Raw genomic sequence first — 27,112 nt, 5'->3', positions numbered from 1 at the left:
CTTCCTCATTCCCTCCCAATCCCACCCTCCATCTCTCTTCTCCCATAGTTTGGCTACAAGTCTCAGTATCTGCTTTGATACCCTGCTGGGTAGAGTCTTTCAGAGGCCCTCTCTGGTACGCTCCTATCCTGTTCCTGTTTTCTCCCTCTTCTGATGTCCATCCCATTTGCCTTTCTGAGTGAGGATTGATCATCTTACCCAACAGTTAGTATATTTGACCTTATTGTAACATGGAATCAGTGAACATAAATATAATATAAAAATTTTGCAAATGTATGCATATGTGCCTGTAGCTCAACTTAAAAATCTATGTGATGAACACATGACAGAATGGAAATACATCAAAATGTGAGGGTTGCTTCATGTGGTGAGACTATATCCAGGAAACAAGCCATTGAAAACACAGTATACATCATTACATTGGCCTAACTGACCCATGGGTCCTTACTAACCTTACTTCTCCTCCTTACTAATCATCACTGCCTTTTCTCTGTAACATTGTCACAATTTTGGAGACAAAACCTGGGCAAGCTGTGCATGAGGAGGGAATGGATGAGTGATGAAGGAAGAGAGATGAACAAAAGTGTATATAGAATTGTGTACAGGGTATATTATAGTTTGTGTGTATGTGTGTGTGCGTGTTAGCTTGGGAAGATGTAACAAAAAAACAAAAGATAAGTTGTGTGGGCTTTAAACAAACTCATACCTTTTAATTCTGGAAATTGGATTTAAAAGTCAAGATGTCCTCAAATTGGTGTGTGGTGAGAGCCAGGCAGGTGTTTTGCACACAGCTGCCTTCTCTCTGGGGCCTCATACTATGGACAGAGTAGCCCATGTCACCTCCTCTTTTTTCCATCTTCTCCTTTGTTTTTTCCTTGTTCTCAGGACCTAATCACTAATTATTCAGATATCTCCTTTTTTTAAACATACACATGAGTGGAGGGTTAAGATTCCTACTATGAGTCTTGAAGAAACATAAACATTTAGTTCCATACACTATATAATGTGTACTGTATAGTATAAGCTATATGTACTTTATGTTACATTTACAAAAAATTCTGTAAGTGTGACATGGTATTTAAACTGTATTATCAATAAAAGAATATATTGCACATAGAGTAACAGGCATTAGTTGTGTGATATGATGTGATTGTGTGTACTGCTGTTGTAGATACTTGTGTATGTGACTTGCGATGATCACCATCGAATGCATTTGAGGACACAGATGTTGAGGCTGATGATAGCACAAGAAGCCATAATCTCCAGGTATTGAGAAGAACCTAATACGAGTTCTTAATAGGAGCTGAACTACCTAGGATCACATTGCAGGGTTGCTGGACTCTCCCAGCCCCTCCCCTCTTGCACATCTTGCATTTTGGTTTAAGTCAGGGCAGACCACCCCCAAAGCCACCACTAGAAGAGTCTCTTGTTCTTCTACTTGGGTCCAGCTTTGCCTCTGTAGTGTCCTCCCCTTCCACTTACCTTTGACATTTGCAGACTGTCATCAGAGTACCAGTGGTTTTAATGTTTTCTAGAGGGCCTTCTTCTAATGAAAGGCTCAGAGAACATTTAAGGATATTAAAAGATCAATGCTTTAAAAACCCAATTTAATACATGGACGAGCAGGTGCTTGCCTGTCCCACTGCTTGAAAAGAAGTGAGTCATGGTGCTTCCCAGCAGTCAATTTCCTGAGAGATTATCTCGCAGGGACAGATCAGTCAGCTTCAGAGGACACGCCAGGATTCAGCACTGTTTTCCCAGCTCCAAAGAGCCCCAGGAATTTTTGTTTTTCCTGTTGTAGCCCAGAACTTATCCGTGAATTTCCCATGTCTCTGTCTTGAAGAAAAACTATTAATTCTAGGTAGTCTATGATTCTAGAGGTATTTTAGAAAACATTTCCAGATACAGTTTGAGATGTAAGCATCCAAGAGAAGCCTAAGCAGGCTCCTCGTGAGGGTAGGCTGTTCTGGAGGCTGAGAATGTCTTCACAGTCTGTCAGCACCCCACCCTGTCCTCACTCCCATGACATCTACCTATATGGTATCCGTGCTTTCATGTGGTCCTGGTATGATGCGAGAGAATTCCTGAGCCCATCTCCTTCTCCCACCTCCCCAAATATGCCCTGACTTGGTTATCCAGCCTTAGTTTAAAGTCTGTGGTACCAGGAGCAGGCTCTGATGGGAAGAGGAGGGACACCATGATCAAAGTCTAGGCTGGTTCTGTCCAGCAGCTATCCCACAGTGACATCCCTTGGATGCCCTCACTGTTAAGTCTAAATAGAAGAGTGAGTGAGATCTAAGACAGTGCCATAGGCTCTAATGAGTGCAGCCCATTGAGACAGGACAACACCCAGCTGAAGCTCAAACTTCTTTCATATAAAGGGGTGAGGTAGTGGCATCAGGATCTCAAATATTTTCTAGCTGAGTCTTCATAATATGGAGGCTTTTAAAACGAGTTCTGAAGTGATGGAGCCCACACCATACGAACAGACATGCAGTTATAGCAAAGTTCTAAGCAATTCATTTAAATTATGGTTCCACACAGCAGTGCTCACAAACTCAAGAGGTCTCAGAAGAAGGCATACTCCATTTCACAGTTGTAAAAAGATGGAAAAAACCATTTGCCCGCAAATTTCATGATTTCCTTGTTTTTAATTGCTGAGTAGTATTCTATTGTGTAAATATACCACAATTTCTGTATTTCTTCATTGAGGGACATCTGGGTTGTTTCCAGATTCTGGCTATTATGAAAAAGCTGCTATGAACATGGTTGAGCAAATGTCCTTGTTGTATTCTTGAGCATATTTTGGATATATGCCTAGAGGAGTGGTATGGCTGGGTCTTGAGGTAGCACTATTCCTAATTGTCTGAGAAAGTGCCAGATTGATTTCCAAAGTGGCTGCTCAAGTTTTCATTCCCACCAGCAGTGGAGGAGGGTTCCCCTTTCTCCACATCCTCTCCAGCATGTATTGTCACTTGAGTTTTTGATCTTAGCCATTCCGATGGGTGTAAGGTGAAATCTCAGGGTCATTTTGATTTGCATTTCCCTGATGACTAAGGACATTGACCATTTCTTTAAGTTTTATTTTGCCATTCAATATTCACCTACAGAAAATTCTCTGTTTAGCTCTGTACTCCATTTTTTAAATTGGATTACTTGAGTTGTTGTTGTTTAACTTCTTAAGTTCTTTATATATTCTGGATATTAGCCCTCTGTCAGATATAGGATTGGTGAAGATCCTTTCCCAGTCTGTAGTATCCTTTGCTTTACAGAAGCTTTTCAGTTTCATGAGGTCCCATTTATTGATTGTTGCTCTTAGAGCCTGTGCTGTTGGTGTTCTCTTTAGGAAGTTGTCTCCTGTGCCAATGAGTTCAAGTATTTTCCTCATTTTTTCTTCTAATAGGTTTATTGTGTCTGGTTTTATACTGAGGTCTTTGAACCACTTGGACTTTAGTTTTGTGCAGGGTGATAAGAATGGATCTATTTGCATTTTTCTACATGTAGACATCCAGTTAGACCAGCACCATTTGTTGAAGATGCTGTCTCTTATTCATTGTATGGTTTTGGCATCTTTGTCAAAGATCAGGTGTCCATAAGTGTGTGAGTTTATTTCAGGGTCTTCTATTAAATTCCATTGATCCACCATTCTGTTTCTATGCCAGTACCATACAGTTTTTATTACTGTTGTGCTATAGTACAGCTTGAGATCAGGCATGGAGATACCTCCAGAAAATCTATTATTGTAGAGGATTGTTTTAGCAATTCTGGGTTTCTTGTTATTCCATATGAAGTTGAGAATTTTTTTTTCAAGATCTGTAAAAAATTGTGTTGGTAATTTGATGGGAATTGCATTGAATCTGTAGATTGCTTTTGGTAAGATGGCCATTTTTACTATGTTAATCCTGCCACACCATGAGCATGGGAGATCTTTCCATCTTCTTATATCTTCTTCTATATCGTTCTTCAGAGACTTGAAGTTTTTTTCATAAAAGTCTTTGACTTGCTTGGTTAGAGTGACACCAAGATACTTTATTTTCTTTGTGGCTATTATGAAGAATGTTGTTTCTCTAATTTCTTTCTCAACCCATTTGTCTTTTGTATATACAGGGGCTACTGATTTTTTTTGGGGGGTTAATTTTGTATCCAGCCACTTTGCTGAAGGTGTTTATCAGCTTTTGGGGTCACTTAGTTATACTATTATATCATCTGCAAATAGGGATACTTTGCCTTCTTCCTTTCCAATTTGTATCCCCTTGATCTCCTTTAATTGTCTTATTTCTCTAGCAAGGACTTCAAGAACTATGTTGAAGAGATATGGAGAGGGTGGGCTGCCTTGCCTTGTCCCTGATTTTGGTGGGATTGATTTTAATTTCTCTCTGTTTAGTTTGATGTTGGCTATGGGCTTGCTGTATATTGCCTTTACTATGTTTAGGTATGTGCCTTTTATACTTGATTTCTCTAGGACTTTAGAAAGAAACAAATATTGGATTTTATCAGATGCTTTTTAAGCATCTAAGGAGATTATCCTGAGTGAAGTATGTCAAAAGCAGAAAGACACACATAGTATATATTCACTCATAAGTGGATATTAGACATATAATATAGGATAAACATACTAAAATTTGTATACCTGAAGAAGCTAAGCAAGAAGGAGAACCCTGGGTGAGATACTCAAATTCATTCAGAAAGGCAAACAGAATAGATAACAGAAGAGGGAGAAAACAGGGAACAGGACAGGAGTCTACCGCAGAGGGCCTCTGAAAGGCTCTACTCTCCAGGATATTAAAGCAGATGCTGAGACTCATAACCAAACTTTGGGCAGAGTGCAGGGACTCTTATGAAAGAAGGGGGAGACAGAAAGACCTGGAGGGGACAGGAGCTCCATAAGGAGAACAACAGAACCAAAAAATCTGAGCCCAGAGGTCTTTTCTGAGAATGATACTCCAACCAAGGACTATTCATGGAGATTATGTAGAACCCCTGCACAGATGTAGCCCATGGCAGCTCAGTCTCTAAATGGGCTCCCTAATAAGGGGAACAGGGGATGTTTCTGACATGAACTCAGTGGCTGCTTTGATCACCTCTACCTGAGGGGGGGCAGCATTACCAGGCCACAGAGAAAGACAATGCAGCCAGTCCTTATGACACCTGATAAGCTAGGGTCAGATGGAAGGGGAGAAGAACCTTTCCTATCAGTGGACTGGGGAAAGGACATGGGATAGAAGAAGGATGGAAGATGGGATTGGGAGGGGATGAGAGAGGGTGCTACAGCTGGGATACAAGGTGAGTAAATTGTAATAAATAAATTAAAAAGTGAAAAAATAAAACAAAAAAGATTGAAAACAACTAAAATAAAGGGTGGACACTGGGAAGACTGGGGACCTGAATTCAAATCCCTGACACCTGTTTTTTGCCGAATACGGCTGTAAGCCCAGCACTGGGGAGCAGGAACAGGTGGATCTTGAAAGATCTGGCCAAATTGGCAAACTTCAGAGACCTTGTATTAAGGCAATAAGATGGAGAGCCATAGAGAAAAGTATTTACTGTTCTTTTCTGCCTTCTGAAAGTGCACACATGGGCACATATCTACCCTACATTCATGTATCTCCCCTACATGCATGCAACACACACACACACACACACACACACACACAATCCCCTACCCCGCCTCATACATGATACATGAAAGCAAAGAGTAACTAATAGAGGAAAGAAAAGGGATCCCTGGGAAATTGCAAGAGGAAGAAGGGAGAAGAATGAGGACACAAATATGAACAAATACAATGATATGTATTTGTGAAAATATATAATGAAACCCATTTATATGCTAATTAAAATTAATAATTAAATTAATAATAATGAATTAATTTAATTAATAATGATGTAAAGAAAGTACTTGGTAAACTTTTGGTTACATGTATTATAAAAGTAAGTAGAGAGTTGAAAAGAAAAATTGAATATGCATATAAGTTGTATTTCCTATTGAGTGCATTCGTAGATGTTTGTTATATTATTAAAAACGTTTAAATTTTGATGTCATAGGACTTGGAGAAATGAAGCTTGTGCTGACTGGGATGGACCCGCTCTGCTGGCTTCCACTTTACTGGTGGCTGCTGCTCACGCTGCCGCAGTAGAAAAGTCATCAACATTTTTATCCAGCTGTGAACCCTGTGAGCTATACAATGACTGGCGTGACAAGGCATGCCCACGGGTGTAAAAGTGGCATGTATGTTATGGGTGTAACCCACTGCTTTGTGGTTGGTTTTAAAGCCTGGTCCACTTGGGCCTTGGATCTGAAGGATAGTCAAGAATGTGTAGCTGGGAAAGTCATAGGCCCCAGGAATGAACCTACTACCATAATTTTGTTAAATGGACATGGTATCAAACTGCCCTCCAGATATATTTCTCTGTCCCCATAGGCTAGTGTAGCACTCAGTGCTTATCAGAGAAGCAGTTTTGTACAGTTTATGGTGGTAACATAGAGAGTTAAGTGCATGAAGACAGCGCAATAGATAATAGCTTGAAGACTCGTCTGCTTTGTGGAGTGCTCGGTCAGAAATGGGGTGTCTATATGATAGCCCCCCCACTGGTGCTTAGGGGACATGGAAATGGGGGCAGAAAGACTGTAAGAACAGAGGTTGTGAAAACAGTGCCTTCCGGATAGGACAGAACTCTACTCATGAAGTCACGGCAGTTATGGTTGCCTGTGACAGTTTTGCACAAGGCCAAGCCAGTCAACATTCTAGCATGGATGGGAAGGGCACAGGAGCCTTCACTCTTGGCTTAGACACTGTGGCCATTTTATGGCTGCTGGTGTTGGGAGCTTCCTTTTCTTTAGAGGCGGAGGTTCTCAGAGAGTGGTCTCTAGAAAAGCAGGGCCAATGTTCTTGAAGATTTCTAGAGTCTTACCTCTGTCCATTGAGTTTGGAGCTGGGAGGCAGGGCAGTCTGTGGCATACTGGTAAATGTTCAGCAACTGGATCTCTGGAGAAAATATATAGAATTACGTATGCCATTTGTATTTTTGCAGTTGTCTAGGATGTGTAGTACATAATTTGGAAATAACAGCATAACATTTAATTGTCTACTACAAGTTTCATGTAGTCAGTTGGTTTTCACAAATTGCTTTCCTTGCCTGTTGGAACTCTTACATCAGAAAGAACTTGTGGGTGAACTGACAAATGAGTTTGGTTCCAACATGAGTGTTAGCTGACATTTGTAGTTACATTAGGAGTAAGATAAAAGCAGTGCAAAAGAAAGATGCATGGCAGAATGTCACCAGCTTATTAATGGTGAGCCTCTTCTTTGCTGAATCAGATCAGTTTTTTAAATCTTGAAAAATGGCTGGCCCTGATTGTAGTGAGTTATCCAAATCATGAATGATGGCTTCCTTAACTTCTTTTCTAAAAAGTTTCTTTCCATATACAATGTGTATAATTTTTGGTGTTGTCTAGGATGTATACTCTACAATTTAGAAACAGCAATAAAATATTTAATTGTTTCTACTATAAATTTCACGGAGTCAGTGGGTTTTTTACAAATAGACACACTTTGAACTTAATCTGTGCCATTAATGTTTTCATCCATCATTGCTTAAATCTACACAAGGGACAACATAAGTCAAGCCCAGAGTTGTAGGACTTGCCTATTTTGGTGGTGTAAATAACAGGGCAAAGTTTCAGCCAGAGCATGAAAGCAGTGAGAGAGGTGTGAAGAAGATAGATACAGTAGCACACCCTACCCGGGGGCTACGGTGCAAGGTCCACAGATTACAGGAATGAAAATGTGTGCTAAGACAATTAGAAAGTGCTTTTATTGTAACTTATTTTGCATATATGTGTGTGGTGTGTATGCATGTATGCATGTTTATGTGTGTGTGGGTGCACATACATGTGATGGCCTGAGGTTGATGTCAGGTGTCTTCCTTGAGGGCTCTTCACCTTGTGTATCAAGGGTCTCTTGCTGAACCTAGAGAGTACCATTTCAGTTAGTCTTGCTAGCCATTTTGCTCTAAGGAGCTCTGGTCTCCACTTCTCCAGAGCTGGGCTTGCAGGGTGAAGCTATGCCCACTGGACCTTGATGTGGATTCCGGGGATCTAAACTTCAGTCCTCAGGCTTGCATGGCTTTGTCCACTGAACCATCTCCATAGCCCTACAACTTATTTTAATGTAACTTTTGAGATCATAAATTCCATAATTAAACTATGGTTGTGCTTCATAATTGGCTTGCAAAATTGCTGAAAATTTGACGGTTGGTTTTGTGAGCTGGTGTGATTCTCTCCAGAGCACTATGAAACCCAGCAATCTGTGTTCTCACAAGCCTTCCAGTTGCTTCTGATGATGTGGAATTGGGTTTTCTCACTGCATCTTTGGAAGGTTTTTATTCAAATAAGCTGCCTCTATTTGACCTTTATGGAATAAAAAAAGATTCTAATGGTTATGCAGAAAGCATATTTTCTCTGGTTGTAGGGTTTTTTTTTTTTCCCTCCAGGTGTTGATTTCTTGGTAGACGTAGGCTTCCTGCCCTCAAAGGCTTCTTCAGCATCCCCTCCTGCTCCACCTCACCCAGAATTCTTTTTTATAGGTGCCTGGCCTGCTCACTGCTCATCTGATTTGATTGCCACTGCAGCTGAAGCTCTGGTGCTTTGTTCACACCAGTTCTTGGACTTCTGGCCAGACAAGGAGAGGCTCTGCAGAACATGGGTGTTGTACATGGGTTCAACGGGATTCTCAGGTTCTTCTGTGAATTCTTTCAGGGGTTGGAGGTGAATTTCTTCATATGGTGCTTAGGGGTGTCTTAGTCACTGTTCTGTTGCTGCGAAGAGACATTATAATCAAGGCAACTCTTACAATAGAAAGCGTTAAATAGGGGCTGGCCTTCAGTTTCAGAGGCTTTGTCCATTATCATCGCGGCAGGGAGAATGGTGGCACACAGTCAGACATGGTGCTGTAGAAGTAGCTGAAAGTTCTACGTTAGATTCAGTGGTGACAGAGACAGATAGACAGAGAGATACAGAGACTGGGCCCGGCTTGAGCTTTTGAAGTATCAAAGCCCATCCCCAGTAATATGTTTTTTTTTATAATTTTATTTTAAAATTATATTTATTTATTTATTCAGTTTACATTCCAATTGAAGCCCCTACTTCTTGTCTTCCTGATCCCACCCTTGTACCCTCACCTCCTCCCCCCTCCCCTATCCCTCAGAAAAGGGGAACCCCACTCCGCCCTGGCACATGAAGTTGTATCAGGACTAAGAGCACCCTCTTTCACTGAGGACAGACAAAACAGCCCAGCGAGGCGAAAGTGATCCAAAAGCAGGCAACAGAGTCCTTGCCAGAGACAACCCCTGCTAATGGACCCAAGTGAAGACAAAGCTGCCCATCAGTTACATATGTATCAGGGGCCCAGGTCCATTCCATGCCTGCTCTTTGGTTGGTGGTTCAGTCTCTGTGAGCTCCCATAGGCCCAGGTTAATTGACTCTGTTGGTCTTGTGGAGTTCTTGTCTCCTCTGGGTCCTTCTATCCTTTCCCCAACTCTTCCATAAGACTCCCCAAACTCAGCCTAATATTTAGCCATGAGTGTCAAAATCTGCTTTGATCTGTTGCTAGCTGGAGCCTCTCAGAGGACAGTGATGCTAGGCTCCTGTCTGCAAGTATAGCAGAGTATCATGAATAGTGTCAAAGGTTGGCTCTCTCCCATGAGATGGGTCTCAGTCATTGGTTGGCCATTCTTGCAATCTCTGTTCCATCTTTATCCCTATACATCTTGTAGGCAGGGTAAAATTTTGGATCGAAGGTTTTGGGAGTGATTTGGTGTCCCCCTCCCTCCACTGGAAGTACTGCCTGGCGAGAAGGTGGCCACTTCAGTCTCCATGTCCCCTGCTGCTAGGAGCAACAAGGCCATACGTACTCCAGTAAGCTCACACATCCTAATCACTCCCAAGTAGTGCCACTCTCTGGTGAGTAAGCATTCAAGCACATGAGCCCATGGGGCAACTCTTATTCAGACCAGCACAGGGCTCTCTGGGTCTCTGGGCATTATTCTGATGAGCCTGTGGTCAGCATCTCATGCATGGGGCAGTTATAATTACTCTTGGGGGAGCAGCTTTATGGCAAGTGCCATACAGTTCATCTAGTGTCTCATATGGGCAACAGTAGCAGATTTCAGAACATTCAGTTTGCTTACAGTAAGCATGGAAATTCCCATGATGCTTCTGAGGGCTTCGATGATTGTGGTGTCATTACAGGTGATGCAGTTGCCTGTGCTGGATGTGATGACAGTGAGCTGCATTTTGCCATTGCCAGTTCCCATTTGCTGAGTAGCACAAACCCCAAAATTATTTTTTCAAAGAAGCCAAGCAGAGGTCTGAGTCTTCAGGCTTATCTTCACCCACCAAAGGCAGTTCAGGAACTCCTTTAGTAAGATGACCCAGAGACACAAACAATGCCTGTGAGGTGGAAGTAGCCAGAGCAGAGCAGGTGCCATATCATTTTGGGGTCATATTCATTCTGTGGTACCAATGACTGAAAGTTTTGGTTGGTGCAAGCATGTGGCATTCACAACTCATAAAGACAAGGGCATCCTGGCCTGAAGGGTGGATAACAACGCCTTGAACTCTGGGAATTCAAGCCGTAGTCTGCAAGATTTGATAGGATCTACATATGAGAAAGAATATGTAGTATTTGTCTTTTAGGGTCTGAGTTACTTTACTCATTATAGTTTTTTCTACTTCTATCCATTTATCCAAAAATGTCATAAATTGATTTTTCTTTATAGCTTAATAAAATTCCATTGTGTATGCATATTGCATTTTTATTATCCATTCATCGGTTGATGGACATCTAAGCTGATCCAACTTCTTAGCTATTGGGACTAGAGCAATAATGAATACGGATGTGCAAATGTCTCTGTAGTAGGATGCAATATGGGCCTGTGTCCAGGGGTGATAGAGCTAGGTCACATGGCATTTGACCTGTTTTATTTTTAGGCTTTTAAACATTTTTATTACATCTACTTATCTGTCTGCGTATTTGTACAGAAGTGGAACTGGAGGAACACTTGTGGGAAGTGATTCTTCCCTCTCACTGTGTGGGTCTCCGGGTGTAAGCTCAGGCTGCAAGGCTTGGCTGTGTACCAAACCATCTCACCATTCCTGTATCTAGTGTTTTGAGACACCACCAGACTAACTTCCAAAGGGGCTACACTAGCTTTCATTTCATCCAATAGTATATAAGGGTTCCCCTCTCCTTACTACTACACTAAAATTTATTGTCATTTGTATTCTAGATGACAACCATTTTGATTGGGTTGAAATGGAATGCTAGTTTTAATCTGTTTCTGTGATGGCTAAGGATGTTTGACTCTTATTTTAAGTATTGACCAGTCATTTATAGTTCTTCTTTTAACAACTCTTTGTTAAGATTCACAGCCCATTTTAAAATTGGGTTTAATGTCAAAGCACAGTGAGCGTGTGGGCGGGAGGCTTTGGAGGAAGTGAAAACAGAGCACCGATAAACTTTCTTTGATGGCCCATGATCATCATTATGAACATCAGTGCCTACTTCATTCTTTAAAGCAGTGAGCCAAACTGCTGTGGGAGTTTCTAAAGTCTCCCTCTTTACTTTTGGAGGAAATGAGGTCCTCTGTGGGGCGATTCACATAATTAACAGCTGATAATGGCATCCAGAGGAGAAGCACAAACGGAAAAGGAATCATGCCTAATGATACTTGTCAGAAAATGGGTATTCTCAAGAAGATGGTTCTTAGCTGAGAGGTGTTGTCTAGTTATCTAGTTACCTTGCCAGTGCTAGTGGGAGTTGAAGCCTCTAGAGGCGGGATGTTGTGTTTCTACCCATCTGAACATATGAACATATGCAACATATGTACTCCGTACCCATTAAAGTATTACTTACCAGTATAAGCATGTGCTACGCGAACCGTTTGTCCTGACTCATCTCAAACATCCTCTGTATCGGGGTATAAAGAAGCATCATCAACAAGATAAATATCAGATTCCTCCTGGCTAGCAAGGAGGAGTCAAAAGGAGAGAACTGACTGAGCAGAGTAGGAGTCCCCAGCACAGGAAGCAGTGTTAGTGAACCCACCAATCCCCATCAGTGAGGCGTTGCCTCTACACGTTTCCAGTAATAATTAACGAGTGGAAGTTCACTGGATTCTGAGTCAAAGTGCACAGCTGCAGCACACTCCAAGCTCTTCAACTGGTTTGTGCACCAAGAAAAGCCTGGCGCTAGGGGAAGTTACATCATGGAATTTTCTTGTGGTCTGTGTACCCTGTTGTGATGTGTAAGAGCTGAGTTGCTCCAGAATTTATGACAAAGAGCATCTGTTGCAGACATTTACACTAAAAGATAAATGATGTCTTCCTTCCAGTGCTGGCAATCAAAGGGCTGTTTTGAATGTTCTGTGATAATGCCTGTATCTTTGGTAGTCTTTGAGCCTGAACAGAAAATTTGCAGAAATGTAGGTACATTTTTCTTGACAGGCTGGATACCAAAATGTATGTGGGAAGTTCAAGGCTGCCCTTTGAAGTGACAAAAGAAAAATGAAAAAACAAAACAAAACAAAACCCAAACATGTTCATGTTTTGCTTGCTGTTTGCTTCCTTCCTTTATGAGTATACGCAATGATTTTTCATTTATTTATACAGGTAGATGCATATCACTTTTCTTTCCTCTCCTTTTAAAGAGGAAGGTCTAAGATTGTCATTTCCCATGTCACATCACCCCGAAATGATTCTGTCTCCTCCTTCCATTTCTGTGCTAATTGGCTCCCCAAACTACAATACACCAGATATGTGCCAAATAGAGTGAGTGTATCTGGACCGGTCTAAACATGTTTCTTCCAGAATGGAGACCAGCAGGGGGCTGCTTTGAGCTGTTGCCTCTGGCTTGAAGAGTGAAAGAGCTTTTCCATTGCTTTTTGTCATAGAAACCCAAAGAGCAGGTATCTACCTGTCCTGGGTGAGTCTGGCAGTCTTTGGGTTGCATAAACCATCAAACTGGACTCTCTGCCATTGCAGACAAAGCTTATGGACCTTGATGACCTCTTGATGAATCAGAGTCTGTGCTTAGGCTGGGCACAGGGTGCTTAATATTCATGGGAGCCCTCCTTCAAGAGACTTCAATTTGGTTAGAGAAATCACGTAAACAAACTAAAAGCAAAACATGCTTAAACAAAGACAAAACACATACCAAACAACTAAGTAACCAATCAACCAGCCAAAATACAAACCAAAAAAGCCATTCCTGAACCAATCACCATTCTTCTATTCCTCCTCACTTCTTCCTGTAATATAAGCAGTTTATTTTATTCATTTGTGAGGGATGGGGATGGTGACATGGATTTCTTGAGCTGGAGATTATTAGCACAATATGACATGTGCAGAAGATCTTGCTGTAGGTGAAGGGCCATTTTCACAAATCACACCTCGCCGTGAAGATTTTACAACCAGCTTTCTCCACACCACCTGTCCCTTATGGAAGGGAAAATGCCTGTATTTAACTTCTGCCTCCTAATCTTAGGTTGATAGAAACCAGGAAACTGCTCACTTTCATGTGTTTACTTCTAAATGCTCCATCTTGGCCAAGTGTCTGGCTGTTCCATTCTGTAAAAGCAGACTTCCACCAGCGTGCCTCATATTTCTTTCCTATCTCACCGTGTTGGCTGATGTTCATGTGCAAAATGCAGGCTTTCAACAAATTGCATTCTGATTGACTGACCTGGATTTCTGCTGGGGAGCTGAATGGAAAAGCCAAAGGAATTTGACAAAACTCAATTTTCTGAGCTCTTCTAGTGTTTTTCAGAAGCAGCCTAGACCCGTTTTATTAGCAAAAAGAAGAATATTATTTGAGAAGAATGGTACAAGCTAAAAATCACAGTGAAGGTTTGGGAACTGGAACTTAGCTTATTTACTCTAAACTTTAATTCACGGTCTTTTTTTTTTTTTTTTTTTTTTTTTTTTTTTTTTTTTTTTTTTTTTTGACAGTATCTGTTGAGGCCAAGCTACTAAGTTCATAAAAATCATGGACTTAAATGACTTGAGCTGGTCTTTTGACTTTCTCTTCATCCCAGTATTTGATAGTTTGAATCTTTCTAGAGGTCACATTAAGATCTGATTATATTGGGGCTGGAGACATGGCTCAGTGGTTAAGAACACTAGTAGGTTAGAGGCTCTAAGAATGAGTTACTTTTAAGAGCACACAGCCTCTTGCTCCACCCTCTTGAAAGTGCTTGCTTGCCCTTCTGCTAAATCATGGTGCAGGACAAACAGCCCTGCTGGATGCCAGCACCATGTTGTTGAACTTCTTAGCTTTCAGAACCATGAGCAAAATAAACTCCCATTATTTACATTGGTCTGTGCTGCCCTTTTGTAGCGAAGACAATAGACTTAACGTCATCTTGTGAATGAGGGTCCTTGCAGCCATGCTGAGTTCTGTTGCAGAAAAGAACATAATGTTTATTATTTGCCCTATAATTACTAGAATTGTATTATCTAACCCCCCATCAAAATCAATAAAAGGCATAGACACCTGATGGATTTTAGAATAGCCTTATTTCACCAGGAGCAAGGCAGATATTAACCTTGTAAACTACCTTTTTCTCCCAGGCTCATCCCTGGCTACTTCCTATCCATAATTTCATAAATACTTGCTTGTTCTTCACCTATGCTGGCCATGTGCTTCTTTCTACACTAACCCATGGTGGTATGCTCTTGCCTTTTCTCCTCTTGTACTTGTCTCCTTTCCAAGATCCTTCTGTCCCCTCAGCCCACGAACCTTAGCCATGCCCACCACCTTCTGCCCTGCTCACGTACAGGCCTTTTAACCAGCCAATTAGGAATAATTGGGGAACATTCCTTCTCATCACTTGGGTACAAGACAATGTTCAACATTAATAACAATGCCCATGGCAGGACGGTAACCAGATCTCAAGGTACTGAAATCAGCCCTTGAATACATAGCACCAGACCAACCTCCAACAGAGTTCTATAGACTTCATAACTGTTCTTGGCAGAGCTGTGGGTAATACGGTTATACCAGAGTGGAGAGTTGGTGAAACACAGAGCTTTGTGATCTCCTGGCTATTTGCATGGATCCTGTATGGGTCATCACCATTTCCTGCCTCCCTGACCACATTGGTTTCTTGTGGTTTGGACACAGGCAGTCCGATAGTACTGTCTTCCAAGAGGCTGTGCCAGCCAGTGCTTCCCCTAATATTAATGCTTTAGTGCCCTCTTTAGTTTTGAAATAAGCTTTTTCATTTTATAATTATTTAAATTTGAATGGAAAGGGCAAATATATCATTGAGTTTTTATGTATCCCAAATCCAGTCTCTCCTAGTGTTAATATTTAATATTAGTGTGGGCTAGTTGCCACAATAAGCCATTACTCACACATTATTTATAAAGTCTATACTTTATTCAGGTTTTAACCACAAGCCTCCTTTTTTGTCAAAGGCTATTACCCAGGACAGGTAGCACACTAACCATTCATTTCTTCTTACCTTCTCTTGGCTCCTACGGTTTCTCAGGCTTCTCTTGCTTTTTATCATCTTGACCATTCTGAGGAGTTTTGATGGGGTATTTTATGGAACTACTCCTCTATTGTTATTTGTCTGGTTTCTTGTCCTCATGACCAGTTGAAGGTGATATGTTCTTAGGAGGAAGCAACAGAGGTAAGTGATGGTGATGGGCATTAAGGGTATATGCTATCACACTGGTGCCTCGATGTAGATTTGAACTCTCACTGTCTGACCAAGGGAACATTGGCTGAGTCTCTGCATCGTTTCTTCCCTTTTATTCCCCCTGTGGGAGAAAGCCACCATGACCTAACTCAGTGAATGGAGAGGTATGCTCCATTTCCTTGAGGTTGGAGTGCCTACCTAAACTATTTAAGTTTTTTTAACACAGATATTTGTCTCTTCTTCCCTTATCTTAATTTTTTAGACATTTATTTACATTACTGTGGATGCATGGTTGTTTATTTTATACACTTAGCTTTAATTCAATACTGGTTCCTATGGTGGCTGAAACTTCTTCAGCTTTGGCCACTGGAAGCTTTAGTTGACCCTTGTGTCGACTGAATCATTATCACTGTGAATTGTTTATTATATATTTTTAAGAATACCTTACTTTAAGTAAGGAAGTACTACCAAGTCATCTTGTATAATTCCTGCTCAACCCCTTGAATAGGCCATTTTTCCAAGTCCCCACTTCCCTGTTTGTTTTCAAAGATGCATAGAGGAGCACCCTTTTCTTCCAGCTGAATTATTGAGGTCATTTCATAGGTTTCACAGTTAGATATTTTTCTTTATAACAGTGTTGCGCATTCATCATTAAGCACCATGGTCTGCTGAATAATAGCCCTGCCTCCCAAAGATGCACACATCTTATCTCTGGAACCTACAAGTAGATGGATTATTACTTAACATAGTGAAAGGGATCTTGCATATGTGAATAACGTAAGGATCTTGAGATGGAAGTATTATCCAGGATTATATGAATAAATCCATCATAACTGTAAGAGCTCTTATAGAAAGAGCCAGACTTAGCACCTGGTGTGACTATAGACTGCCGCCCACAACTGAAAAAGCAGCAAAATTGCATCTACCCTGAAGCTTCCAGAGAGAAATCTGTGTATGTGTCTCTGTCACCATGTTAATTTTAGTCTTGTGACTCCAAAAATCAGAAAGGAGTAAGTTTGTGATATCTTTAAGCCACTAAGTTAGTGGCATGTATTTCAGAAGATACTGGTAATTAATATAAATTTGTAGGACTTGAAAATGAGGCACTGCCCATGGCCAAGTCAGGATTATCTGACAGAATGCTTTTGGGACTCCATGCTGTTCAATATGGCAACCAATGACCACATTTGGCTTTTGAGTCCTGAAAATGTTGCTAATACAACATATAGAAAGTGGATTTTAAATCTTAGTCACATACAGCTAGGGATTAGCATTTTGCATGGAACATTTCTAGTCTTAACTCTCACGACTTTAGTGCTGTTATTCCTAGCCTTGGACCAATTCCTCCAGCTAATCCCAGCCCAAGTCAGCCACACTTAGTCAAAATGCAAGTGTAAGAACGAGAAATAAATTTCTGCTTATCTATGCCAATGTGATTTTTGGAGTGTTATTCAGTTCCATATGAGTAATAAACACTTCTGATTGAATATCCCCACTGCCAAAGTCACTGTTGTGAAATATACGTTGTGAAATATATTGCTTTATGGCGGCTGACTCATCCCGCATAACGCAGCTTCAAATATTTATCCTGACTATAAGTCCTGTCTTGTCAGCCTAAGTGTCTCACTCCCATCTCATTCTGCCACGATTCTGACTCATTTGACATCCAGAATACTTGGAGATTCAAAGCCCACTTTACCTGCTCTTTCCCGCTAGTTGGACTCTCATCTGATACCCACTTTTTGCTTTGTTGATTTTTTTTTTTTATTCTTTAAAGTCAGTTCAAATGCTGCTGCTGTGTTTCATCCTCGTAGGAGTGGACCATTTGTCTCCCCCCAGGCTTCACAGATGATGCAGTTAGAGAACTTGCTTCATCACACTGTATCGGCTTGTTTCTGTAACCTGGCCCGGATGACACAGTATTTTATTCATGCTTGTGTCACTTATGTCTATGTCTTACTCATTTCCTGGCACACAGTAATATATCCTCAAAACAGGTGTACTGAGTAATTCAAAGGGTGCCATTTGGAAACCTGCCCTTCTGGGCAATGCAATAAGCTTGAGGTCAGATCAACTTATAAGCAGTAGTGCTGAGGTTCTCAGAGCAGCTTCGCCAGAGAAGGGCTTAATGTCTGGCAGACTCTACACTGAAAACTTTGCTCTGCTCCAGAACAGATGACTAGCAAGCTGAGTTATGGCTGGAGCAAGATCCTGAGAGTCAAGGGAGTTAGCTCCAAGAGTGCACCAACTTTTCCCTTTACTCTTTAAGCTTCGTGCTGTTTTGTTTGTTTGTTTTTGTGTAATGGCTTCTACAATGGTGCACTTGGGTTTGAGAATCTTCTCAGTGCCCACTGATAATGATGCCAATAAATGCAATTCCATTGCAAGTATTTGGATATTAGGGATCTTTCTAGAATTCTCTAGCTCCCTTGGGAAAATGAAGAGGCACAAAGCAAAGGCTGGTGGAGTAGAAGGGTCAGTGCCTTGCAGAGAACCCAGATGGGCTCAGTTTCCACCAGTTTATCTTAAGCATCTGCCCTTATTATTACTACATAAAAATCAAACACCAAACACGATTGCTCATAATAGTAACTTACAGCTGTTCTTCTGCTTTTATGGATGCCCTGATCTCGTGTGGGTAAGCTTCACCCCAGGTCTCTTACACAGGAGCAGCCAGATGGTGCCTGGGAGGTGGATGTCTGAGTGCTAAGCTGGGCTGAATGCCTGGCATGCCTTGTTTATACGGACGCAGGAAGGTTACTGGTACAAACAGAACTCCTGCTGTGTGGCTTCTTTATGTGGCATGTGTCTCCTAATACCCACTGGGTAGATCCTGAATGCATCCCAAGAGTAGATACTCTTATGCCCAAGTCTCAGAATCTCATTTGGGGTACATTCTTTTGGAGAAGTCAGTCGTTAAGTCTAGCCCACACTTAAGGGATGAGACAAAGACCTCATCTCATGACAAGAGGAATGCTGAAGCATTTACACACACCTGCACAGCAAAATGCAGATAAAAGGATTTGGACTTGAGAAATCTTTTAAGACCTGGAAATGTCTAGGTGAATAATTTGGACTATCATGAGATAATTCCAAGGGTAGGGAGGGTGAGGGTCTATATTCTATTCCATTTTTAATCAGAACACGTCTTTAAGATTTATCTATAGATATTTAAAAAAAATCCCAAGAGTCCCAGGGCTTATAAGGGCAATTTCAAGCCTGGAGTAAGGTATGAACACTACTATTGCAAACAAATGTATGCTAAGCAAGTTGTTCCCTCATCTCCCTAGGCCAGCTGTGGTGCCTGCAGAAGATGCAGTGGTGGGCTTAACCTGGCTTTATAGAAGGAGGCACTTATTTATTTGCAGATGGCCTTGGGGCATGGGCAGATGTCTATTTTCTGTTGCTATACCAGAATACCATAGATGGGATAATTTATAGAAGAAAATGTATTTGGTCCCCAGTTCAAGTTTGATGAAAGTCTAATTTAGTCAACTGTATCTCGTTGCCTTCTGGCATTTTGGGGGCAAGGAGGCAGGTTAGGAAAAAAGAAAAGGGGCTGAACTCCTTCCCTGACTAACTTCTACCTGAAAGGAAGGTCCTAGTCAGTGTATAACCTCCCAACTCAAACGCCGCTTAATAACCCCACCTCTCAGTTTTGTCAAGTGAAGAATTAAACCACCACATGAGTTTTCGGGGGGGGGGGATATCATATTCCTGCAAGGGCCACAGAGCTGGAAGTCAAGGGAGGGAAGGCAAGGAACCACCTTTCCAACTAAAACAAAAAGCAGACCCACGATTGGGACCTTGAAGGCAGTTTTCATGATTCTGTCTTAGGTGCCTTGCTGTCTCATTAGCTTAGTTTTTCTCTTGGAACTGGTCTGCAGGCACCAGCAGCACCCATCTCTCATCTACACTATGGAGTATCATGACCTGACAAGACGCTAGCAGGAAGCCCAAGACTGTTAACTGCCTGTAATATGTGTAACCACCCATTTGAACTCACTGAGGCGAGGGCTGGGTTTTCTTCACTCCCGTATCTGCTTTGTTGTTGTGTTCGCATACAGGAAACTCAATAAGCTTCAGACAAGAGGTGAAGGAATTGGAAAACTCCAAGTTGTCCTGTTGCTGGTTTCCTTAAAAAGTCCCCAAGCAGCTCTGAAGTCAGTGCTTTGAAGATTTTGTTCCTAAAAGGGAGAGGATGTCTCCTTTCCTTTGATGGATTGGTGGCCACGCTGGAGGAGAGGTGACTCACTGCAGAGGTCAGGATGGGCAGGGAGCAGAGGGAGCCTTGGCTGGCTGTGTGCTTGGGAAACTGCTCCAAGGCTGGACTTCTTGTGCTTCTTGCCTGCTTTTAGTCATAGGGTTCAGTAAATCAGGGCACATGGTCCCAACTCTCTCCCTTAAAAAAATCACACGAAGGATTGTCAGGGACAGTCCAGGTCCAAAACATGTTTTAAATTTGTCAGGATTCTTTGTCCATTTTTAGGTACTCTCTGCATATGTATATTTTATTTGTCTGAAGGAGGCCTGGGAATTAGATAACTCGAGGGTTGTTGGCTGGCTAACCACAAGCTCTTGGCTCTTCAGTGTTAATGTCAGTGGAAAAAATGCAAAAGCCATAAGCAGTTCCCAGAATGACAGTCTTCACCTGGGCTCCCTCGTCTCCCACAGTTACTGGCTTCTTTCTCTTTCAAGAATGACCAGACCAAAGGCTTGGGTAGCTCAGTAGTAAGCTGATTACTCAGTGTGCACATGTCCTGACCTCAGCCTCCCAAAATGACTAAATTGATAGTTAGATTCAGGGTGTGTGTGTATTCTCTGATGGAGGATCGGGGTAAGAATAATGGTTATTTCTGTCATGACAGGAAATTTTGAGATCTTGAGTATATCTTGAGCCCAAGACAAGACAGGGATTTCTGGGAGACGAACATTGAAGGCAGTCATGAAGAACAGATGAGATAAGAGAATGACATTGAGAATCCACTGTTCTGAGCAACAGGGCTTGGCTTTGCTCAGATTTCTGAGAAGCAGAGAATGGCCCTGAAAGATGGGAAGGCTGACATGCTTGCCATTTTAGCACCTACTTCCCCATTGGTTGTGCTCACCTCAGGTAGGGCACTAACCTTCTGGCTACCTGGTTGCTCTTGGATATGGCTTAGAAGGGCCCTGAATTGTTGTAGACAGCCCCTTGGGAAAGCAAAGCTCAGGCACTGTGCACCAGAGGTGAGAACTGCCAGTGTGAGGGAGTCTGCGCTCAAGAGCCTGTCCACCAAGCCGTCTAAACCGAGTATCTTTTCCTTTCAGACACTGTCTTGAACCCTAAGAAGGAGAGGTCCCCAGCTTAGGTGCCAAGATTGTCCAGTTCTACAATGTTTAGTGTAGAACTGTAAATCTATTATCTCAATAGGCTCTAATTCGACTCTATTTAGATCTATAGGCATAAGGTTGCTCACAGTCAAATGAGAGGTATTACAGGCCCTCCCTGTTCTTTTTCTCATCTTCTCCCCCCTCTCCTCCTCTCCTCTCCTCCTGCTGTCCTATTTCTCTTTCTTAATTTATCCATTTTTCTTTCATTCCTCCATTCTTTTTTTCCATTCTTTTTATTTTATTTTATTATATTAATTACACTTTATTCATTTTGTATCCCCCCATAAGCCCCTCCCTCCTTCCCTCCCGATCCCACCCTCCCTCCTCTTTCTGCATGCATGCCACTCCCCAAGTCCACTGATAGGGGAGGTTCTCCTCTCCTTTCTGATCTTAGTCTATCAGATCACATCAAAAGTGGTTGCATTGTCCTCTACTGTGGCCTGGTAAGGCTGCTCCCCCCTCAGGGGGAGGTGATCAAAGAGCAAGCCAATCAGATTGTGTCAGAGGCAGTCCCTCTTCCCATTACTATGTAACCCACTTGGACACTGAACTGCCATGGGCTACATCTGTGCAGGGGTTCTAGGTTATCTCCATGAATAGTCCTTGGTTGGAGTATGAGTCTCTGAGAAGTTCCCTGTGTTCAAATTTTCTTGTTCTGTTGCTCTCCTTGTGGAGACCCTGTCCTCTCCAACTCTTACTATTTCCCACTTCTTACATAAAATTCCATTCACTGTGCCCAACAGTTGACCATCAGACTCAGCATCTGCTTTGATAGTCTGTAGGGCAGAGGCTTTCAGAGGCCCTCTGTGGTAGGTTCCTAGTTTGTTTCCTGTTTTCTTCTTCTTCTGATGTCCATCCTCTTTGCCTTTCAGGATGGGGATTGACCATTTTAGTTAGGATCCTCTCTCTTGCTTAGTTTCTTTAGATGCACAGATTTTAGTGGGTTTGTCCTATTTTGTATGTCTATATGAGTGAGTATATACCGTGTGTGTCTTTTTGCTTCTGGGACAACTCACTCAGGATGATCCTTTCCAGGTCCCACCATTTACCTGCAAATTTCATGATTTCCTTATTTTTCATTGCTGAGTAATACTCCATTGTATAGATGTACCACAGTTTCTGCATCCATTCTTCAGTTGAGGGGCATCTAGGCTGTTTCCAGCTTCTGGCTATTACAAATAAAGCTGCTACAAACATAGTTGAGCAAATGTCCTTTTTGTGTACTTGAGCCTCTTTTGGATATATGCCCAGGAGTGGTATGGCTGGATCTTGAGGAAGCGCTATTCCTAGTTGTCTGAGAAATTTCCAGAGTGGTTGTACAAGTTTACATTCCCACCAGCAGTGGAGAAGGGTTCCCCTTTCTCCACATCCTCTCCAGCATGTGTTGTCACTTGAGTTTTTAATCTTAGCCATTCTGATGGGTGTAAGGTGAAATCTCAGGGTTGTTTTGATTTGCATTTCCCTAATGGCTAATGAGGTTGAGCATTTCTTTAAGTGCTTCTCTGCCATTCGATATTCCTCTCCAGAGAATTCTCTGTTTAGCTCTGTTCCCCATTTTTTAATTGGATTACTTGGTTTGTTGCTTTTCAGCTTCCTTTGTATATACTGGATATTAGCCCTCTATCAGATAAAGGGATGGTGAAGATTCTTTCCCAATCTGTAGGCAGTCGCTTTGTTTTGATGACAGTGTCCTTTGCTTTGCAGAAGCTTTTCAGTTTCATGAGGTCCCATTTATTGATTGTTGCTCTTAGAGCCTGTGCTGTTGGTGTTCTGTTCAGGAAGTTGTCTCCTGTACCAATGAGTTCTAGGGTATTCCCCACTTTTTTTTTTCTAGCTGATTTAATGTGTCTGGTTTTATGTTGAGGTCTTTGATCCACTTGTACTTTCAGTTTTGTGCAGGGTGATAAGTATGGATCTATTTTCATTTTTCTACATGCAGACCTCCAGTTGGACCAGCACCATTTGTTGAAGATGCTATCTTTTTTCCATTGTATGGTTTTGGCGTCTTTGTCAAAGATCAGGTGTCCATAAGTGTGTGGGTTTATTTCTGGGTCCTCTGTTCGGTTCCATTGATCCACCATTCTGTTTCTATGCCAGTACCATGCAGTTTTTAAAACTGTTGCTCTATACTACAACTTAAGATCAGGGATGGAGATACCTCCAGAAGATCTTTTATTGTAGAGGATTGTTTTAGCAATTCTGGGTTTCTTGTTATTCCATACGAAGTTGAGAATTTTTCTTTCCAGGTCTGTAAAGAATTGTGTTGGTAATTTGATGGGAATTGCATTGAATCTGTAGATTGCTTTTGGTAAGATGGACATTTTTACTATGTTAATCCTGCCAAGCCATGATCATGGGAGATTTTTCCATCTTCTGATATCTTCTTCTAATTCTTTCTTCAGAGACTTGAAAGTTTTTTCATACAAGTCTTTGACTTCCTTGGTTAGGGTTACTCCGAGGTACCTTGTCATTTGTGGCTATTGTGAAGGGTGGTGTTTCCCTAAATTCTTTCTCAGCCCTTTTGTCTTTTGTATACAGGAGGGCTACTAATTTTTTTGAGTTAATTTTGTATCCAGCCACTTTGCTGAAGGTGTTTATCAGCTGTAGGAGTTCCCTGGTAGAGTTTTTGGGGTCACTCATGTATATTATCATATCATCTGCAAATAGTGATAATTTGACTTCTTCCTTTCCAATTTGTATCTCTTTGATCTCCTTCAACTGTCTTATTGCTCTAGCAAGGATTTCCAGCACTATGTTGAAGAGATATGGAGAGAGTGGGCAGCCTTGTCTTGTCCCTGATTTCAGTGGGAATGCTTTAAGTTTCTCTCTGTTCAGTTTGATGTTGGGTATAGGTTTGCTGTATATTGCCTTTACTATGTTTAGATATGTGCCTTGTATCCCTGATCTCTCCAATACTTTAAACATGAATGGATGTTGGATTTTGTCAAATGCTTTTTCAGCATCTAGGGAGATTATCATGTGTTTTTTTTTTCTTTCAGTTTGTTAATATGGTGGATCACATTGATGGATTTCCATATATTGAACCACCCCTGCATACCTGGGATGAAGCCTACTTGGTCATGGTGGATGATATCTTTGATGTGTTCTTGTATTCGGTTTGTGAGTATTTTGTTGAGTATTTTTGCATCAATGTTCATAAGGGAGATTGGCCTGAAGTTCTCTTTTTTTTTTTTTTGGTTGGGTCTTTGTGTGGTTTAGGTACCAAGGTGACTGTGGCTTCATAGAATGAGTTTGGTAATGTTCCTTCTGTTTTGTTTTTGTGGAATAGTTTGAAGAGAATTGGAGTTAGCTCTTTTTTTGAATGTCTGGTAGAATTCTGCGCTGAAACCATCAGGTCCTGGGCTTTTTTTGGATGGGAGACTGCTTCTATTTCCTTGGGGGATATAGGACTATTTAATTGATTTACCTGGTCCTGATTTAGCTTTGGTAAGTGGAATCGATCAAGAAAATTGTCCATTTCATTTAAATTTTCAAATTTTGTTGCATATAGATGAAACCAAGAGCTGGTTCTTTGAGAAAATCAACAAAATAGGCAAACCCTTAGCCAAGCTAACTAAAAGGCAGAGAGACACCATCCAAATAAACAAAATCAGAAATGAAAAGGGGGACATAACTACAGATACTGAGGAAATTCAAACAATAATTAGGACTTACCTCCATTTTTTTTTTGAAAATTACTATTTATTCAATCTCCCAAAATAAAGAGAATTTCAAGACTTTCTTTAGTTATTGTTTTCAAGTTAATTTCCCTTGTTAGAGTATATTTTATTTAGGGCACAAAATTCATATGAATTGAATTATTTTAAATTTTCTTGTTTATGGCACAGAAATCCTCCTTTTGGTAAGCATTTCATGAATTTGTGCAATCAGTGTTATTTTGCTATTTTTGGAATTTCTGCAAAGTTCTATGTTAGGCTCGCCTGCATGCTCTCCATGTCTTCCATACCTAGGCTGCTCTTACACCTACTTGTGTTTGTTACCGAGGCAGGAGTGATGCTGTCTCCACATGTACTTTGTTTGGTGTACTTTGATTTTGTGTTCTTAGGTAGATATGTAGTTAGGATTGTTATGTCTTAGTGAGTTGTTGTCGTTAGGTTCTGGTCCTCTTAGTCCTTGACAATAGCCCTGTTCCTCAGCTGATAACAATATGTCAGCCCCACCTCTTAATGCTCTGGTTGAAGATTTTCTTTGCTCTAATTTTTTATTAGCTCTTTAAGAATTTTATATGTGTTTTGATTATATTTGCCCTCCTCCCTCAACACTTTCCAGATCCAGCACTTTTTCTTACCCACCCAACTTTGTGCCCTTTTGAAAATTAAGCTCTTTAAGACCAATTTTGTGTTGTGTAAATATTCATAGATGTGTGGTCTTCTACTGGAGCATAGTCAAATTATCAGAGACTACACTCTTAGGAAAAAAAAACAAAACCCCTGTCTCTTCCTCTTCCAGCAGCTAACAGCTGTCAGTAGCTGCAGATAGGGATAGGATCATGTGCCCAACTCCCCTCTTTATGCTAAGATTTTGTCTGGCTTTGGCTGGCATAGGCTTTGTGTATGCTGCTGCAACCACTGTGAATTCACATGTGCAGATGCCTGCAGTATCCTAAGATAATATTTCCTTTTAGTCATCTCTTGCCTCTGGCTCTTACACTCATTTTGTCCCCTTCCACAAGGATCCTGAGTCTTGAGAGTGGATTGCAATATATATATATATATATATATATATATATATATATATACACATTCTGAAGTCTCTTAATCTTTGTACTATGGCCAGTTGTAGGTCTCTGTGCTCATCACCATCTACCCCAAATAGAAGCATCTTAAATGAGGGTAGAAAGATGTGTTAATCTAGAGTTACAATGACAAATCATTAGGAATCAATTTAACACCATGCCTTTTTAGCATTGTAGAAGTGGTAGGTTCTTCCATAGGTCCTATTTGACATGTCTAGCCATAGGTTCACTTTTTAAAAATTAATTAATTAATTATTACAATTTATTCACTTTGTATCCCAGCCGTAGCCCCCTCCCTCATCTTCTCCCAGTCCCACCCTCCCTCCCTCCTCTTCCTTAGTCCACTGAGAGGGGAAGACCTCCACCCCTTCTCTCTGACCCTAGCCTATCAGGTCTCATGAGGGCTGGCTGCAAGTTCTTTAATGTTTTCACGAATACTTTCCTCCTTGTATAGTTTTAGATGAAAAGTTGTAATTATCTTCATTTCTTCTTTTCTTTTTTTCTCACTGCTTTCCAGGTATCCTTTTTTAATCTCAACAGTTTCTCTGCTTGTGCATATATGTGTGGATGTGTTGTCATGTGTGTGCAATGTTATCTTAATCAGAGTATATTGAGCCTCTTGCAAGTCATAGTTTCTGGTCTTCCATTATGTTTTACACTCTTCTTCACCAGTTTTTTTCCTACCTTTTATCATCTTTTCTCTTCTTTGGACTTCACTTTCATCAACTTTAGGCTGTCTGACATTGCCCTATAGATCGACATGCTTGGCTCATGTTTTCAGTCCTTTTCCTTTTTATATTTAGGCATGTGAAATATAGATAATCTGTCTTCAGTTCATTGGTTCCCTGCTTAGCTGAGTACAGTTACAAGAAAAACACAAGGAATAATCCCCAAAACCCTATCTCAAATTGCTAGAATTTATACTTGATTCATTACAAAACAGAACAAACAAACAAACAAACAAAAACCTCTGGTGAAATGTCCTATTTTCTCTTGTATGTTGATCACTTCAACCATTTTTTTAAAAAAAAAGATCATGGACAATTTAAAGTCTGTGTCTGATAGTTCCAGCAGCTAAGCCATCTCCGTGTTGGGTTTTATGTTCTTATTTTTTAGTGTATTATGTATCAGACGGGTTGCGGCAGAGATTGAAGTAGATAGTATGAGAAACAGACAAGCTTTTCTGTTGAGCTCTTGGCATGAGCGGTTGACTCATTTACTCAGTTACATAGTCTGGACATAAATTGTTGAGTTTCCTTCACAGGCCTCAAATTGCTTGTTCAC

Source organism: Meriones unguiculatus, chromosome 4 (assembly GCF_030254825.1).
Source record: "Meriones unguiculatus strain TT.TT164.6M chromosome 4, Bangor_MerUng_6.1, whole genome shotgun sequence".
Lineage (NCBI taxonomy): Eukaryota > Metazoa > Chordata > Mammalia > Rodentia > Muridae > Meriones > Meriones unguiculatus.
Note: the sequence above shows the minus strand (reverse complement) of the source record.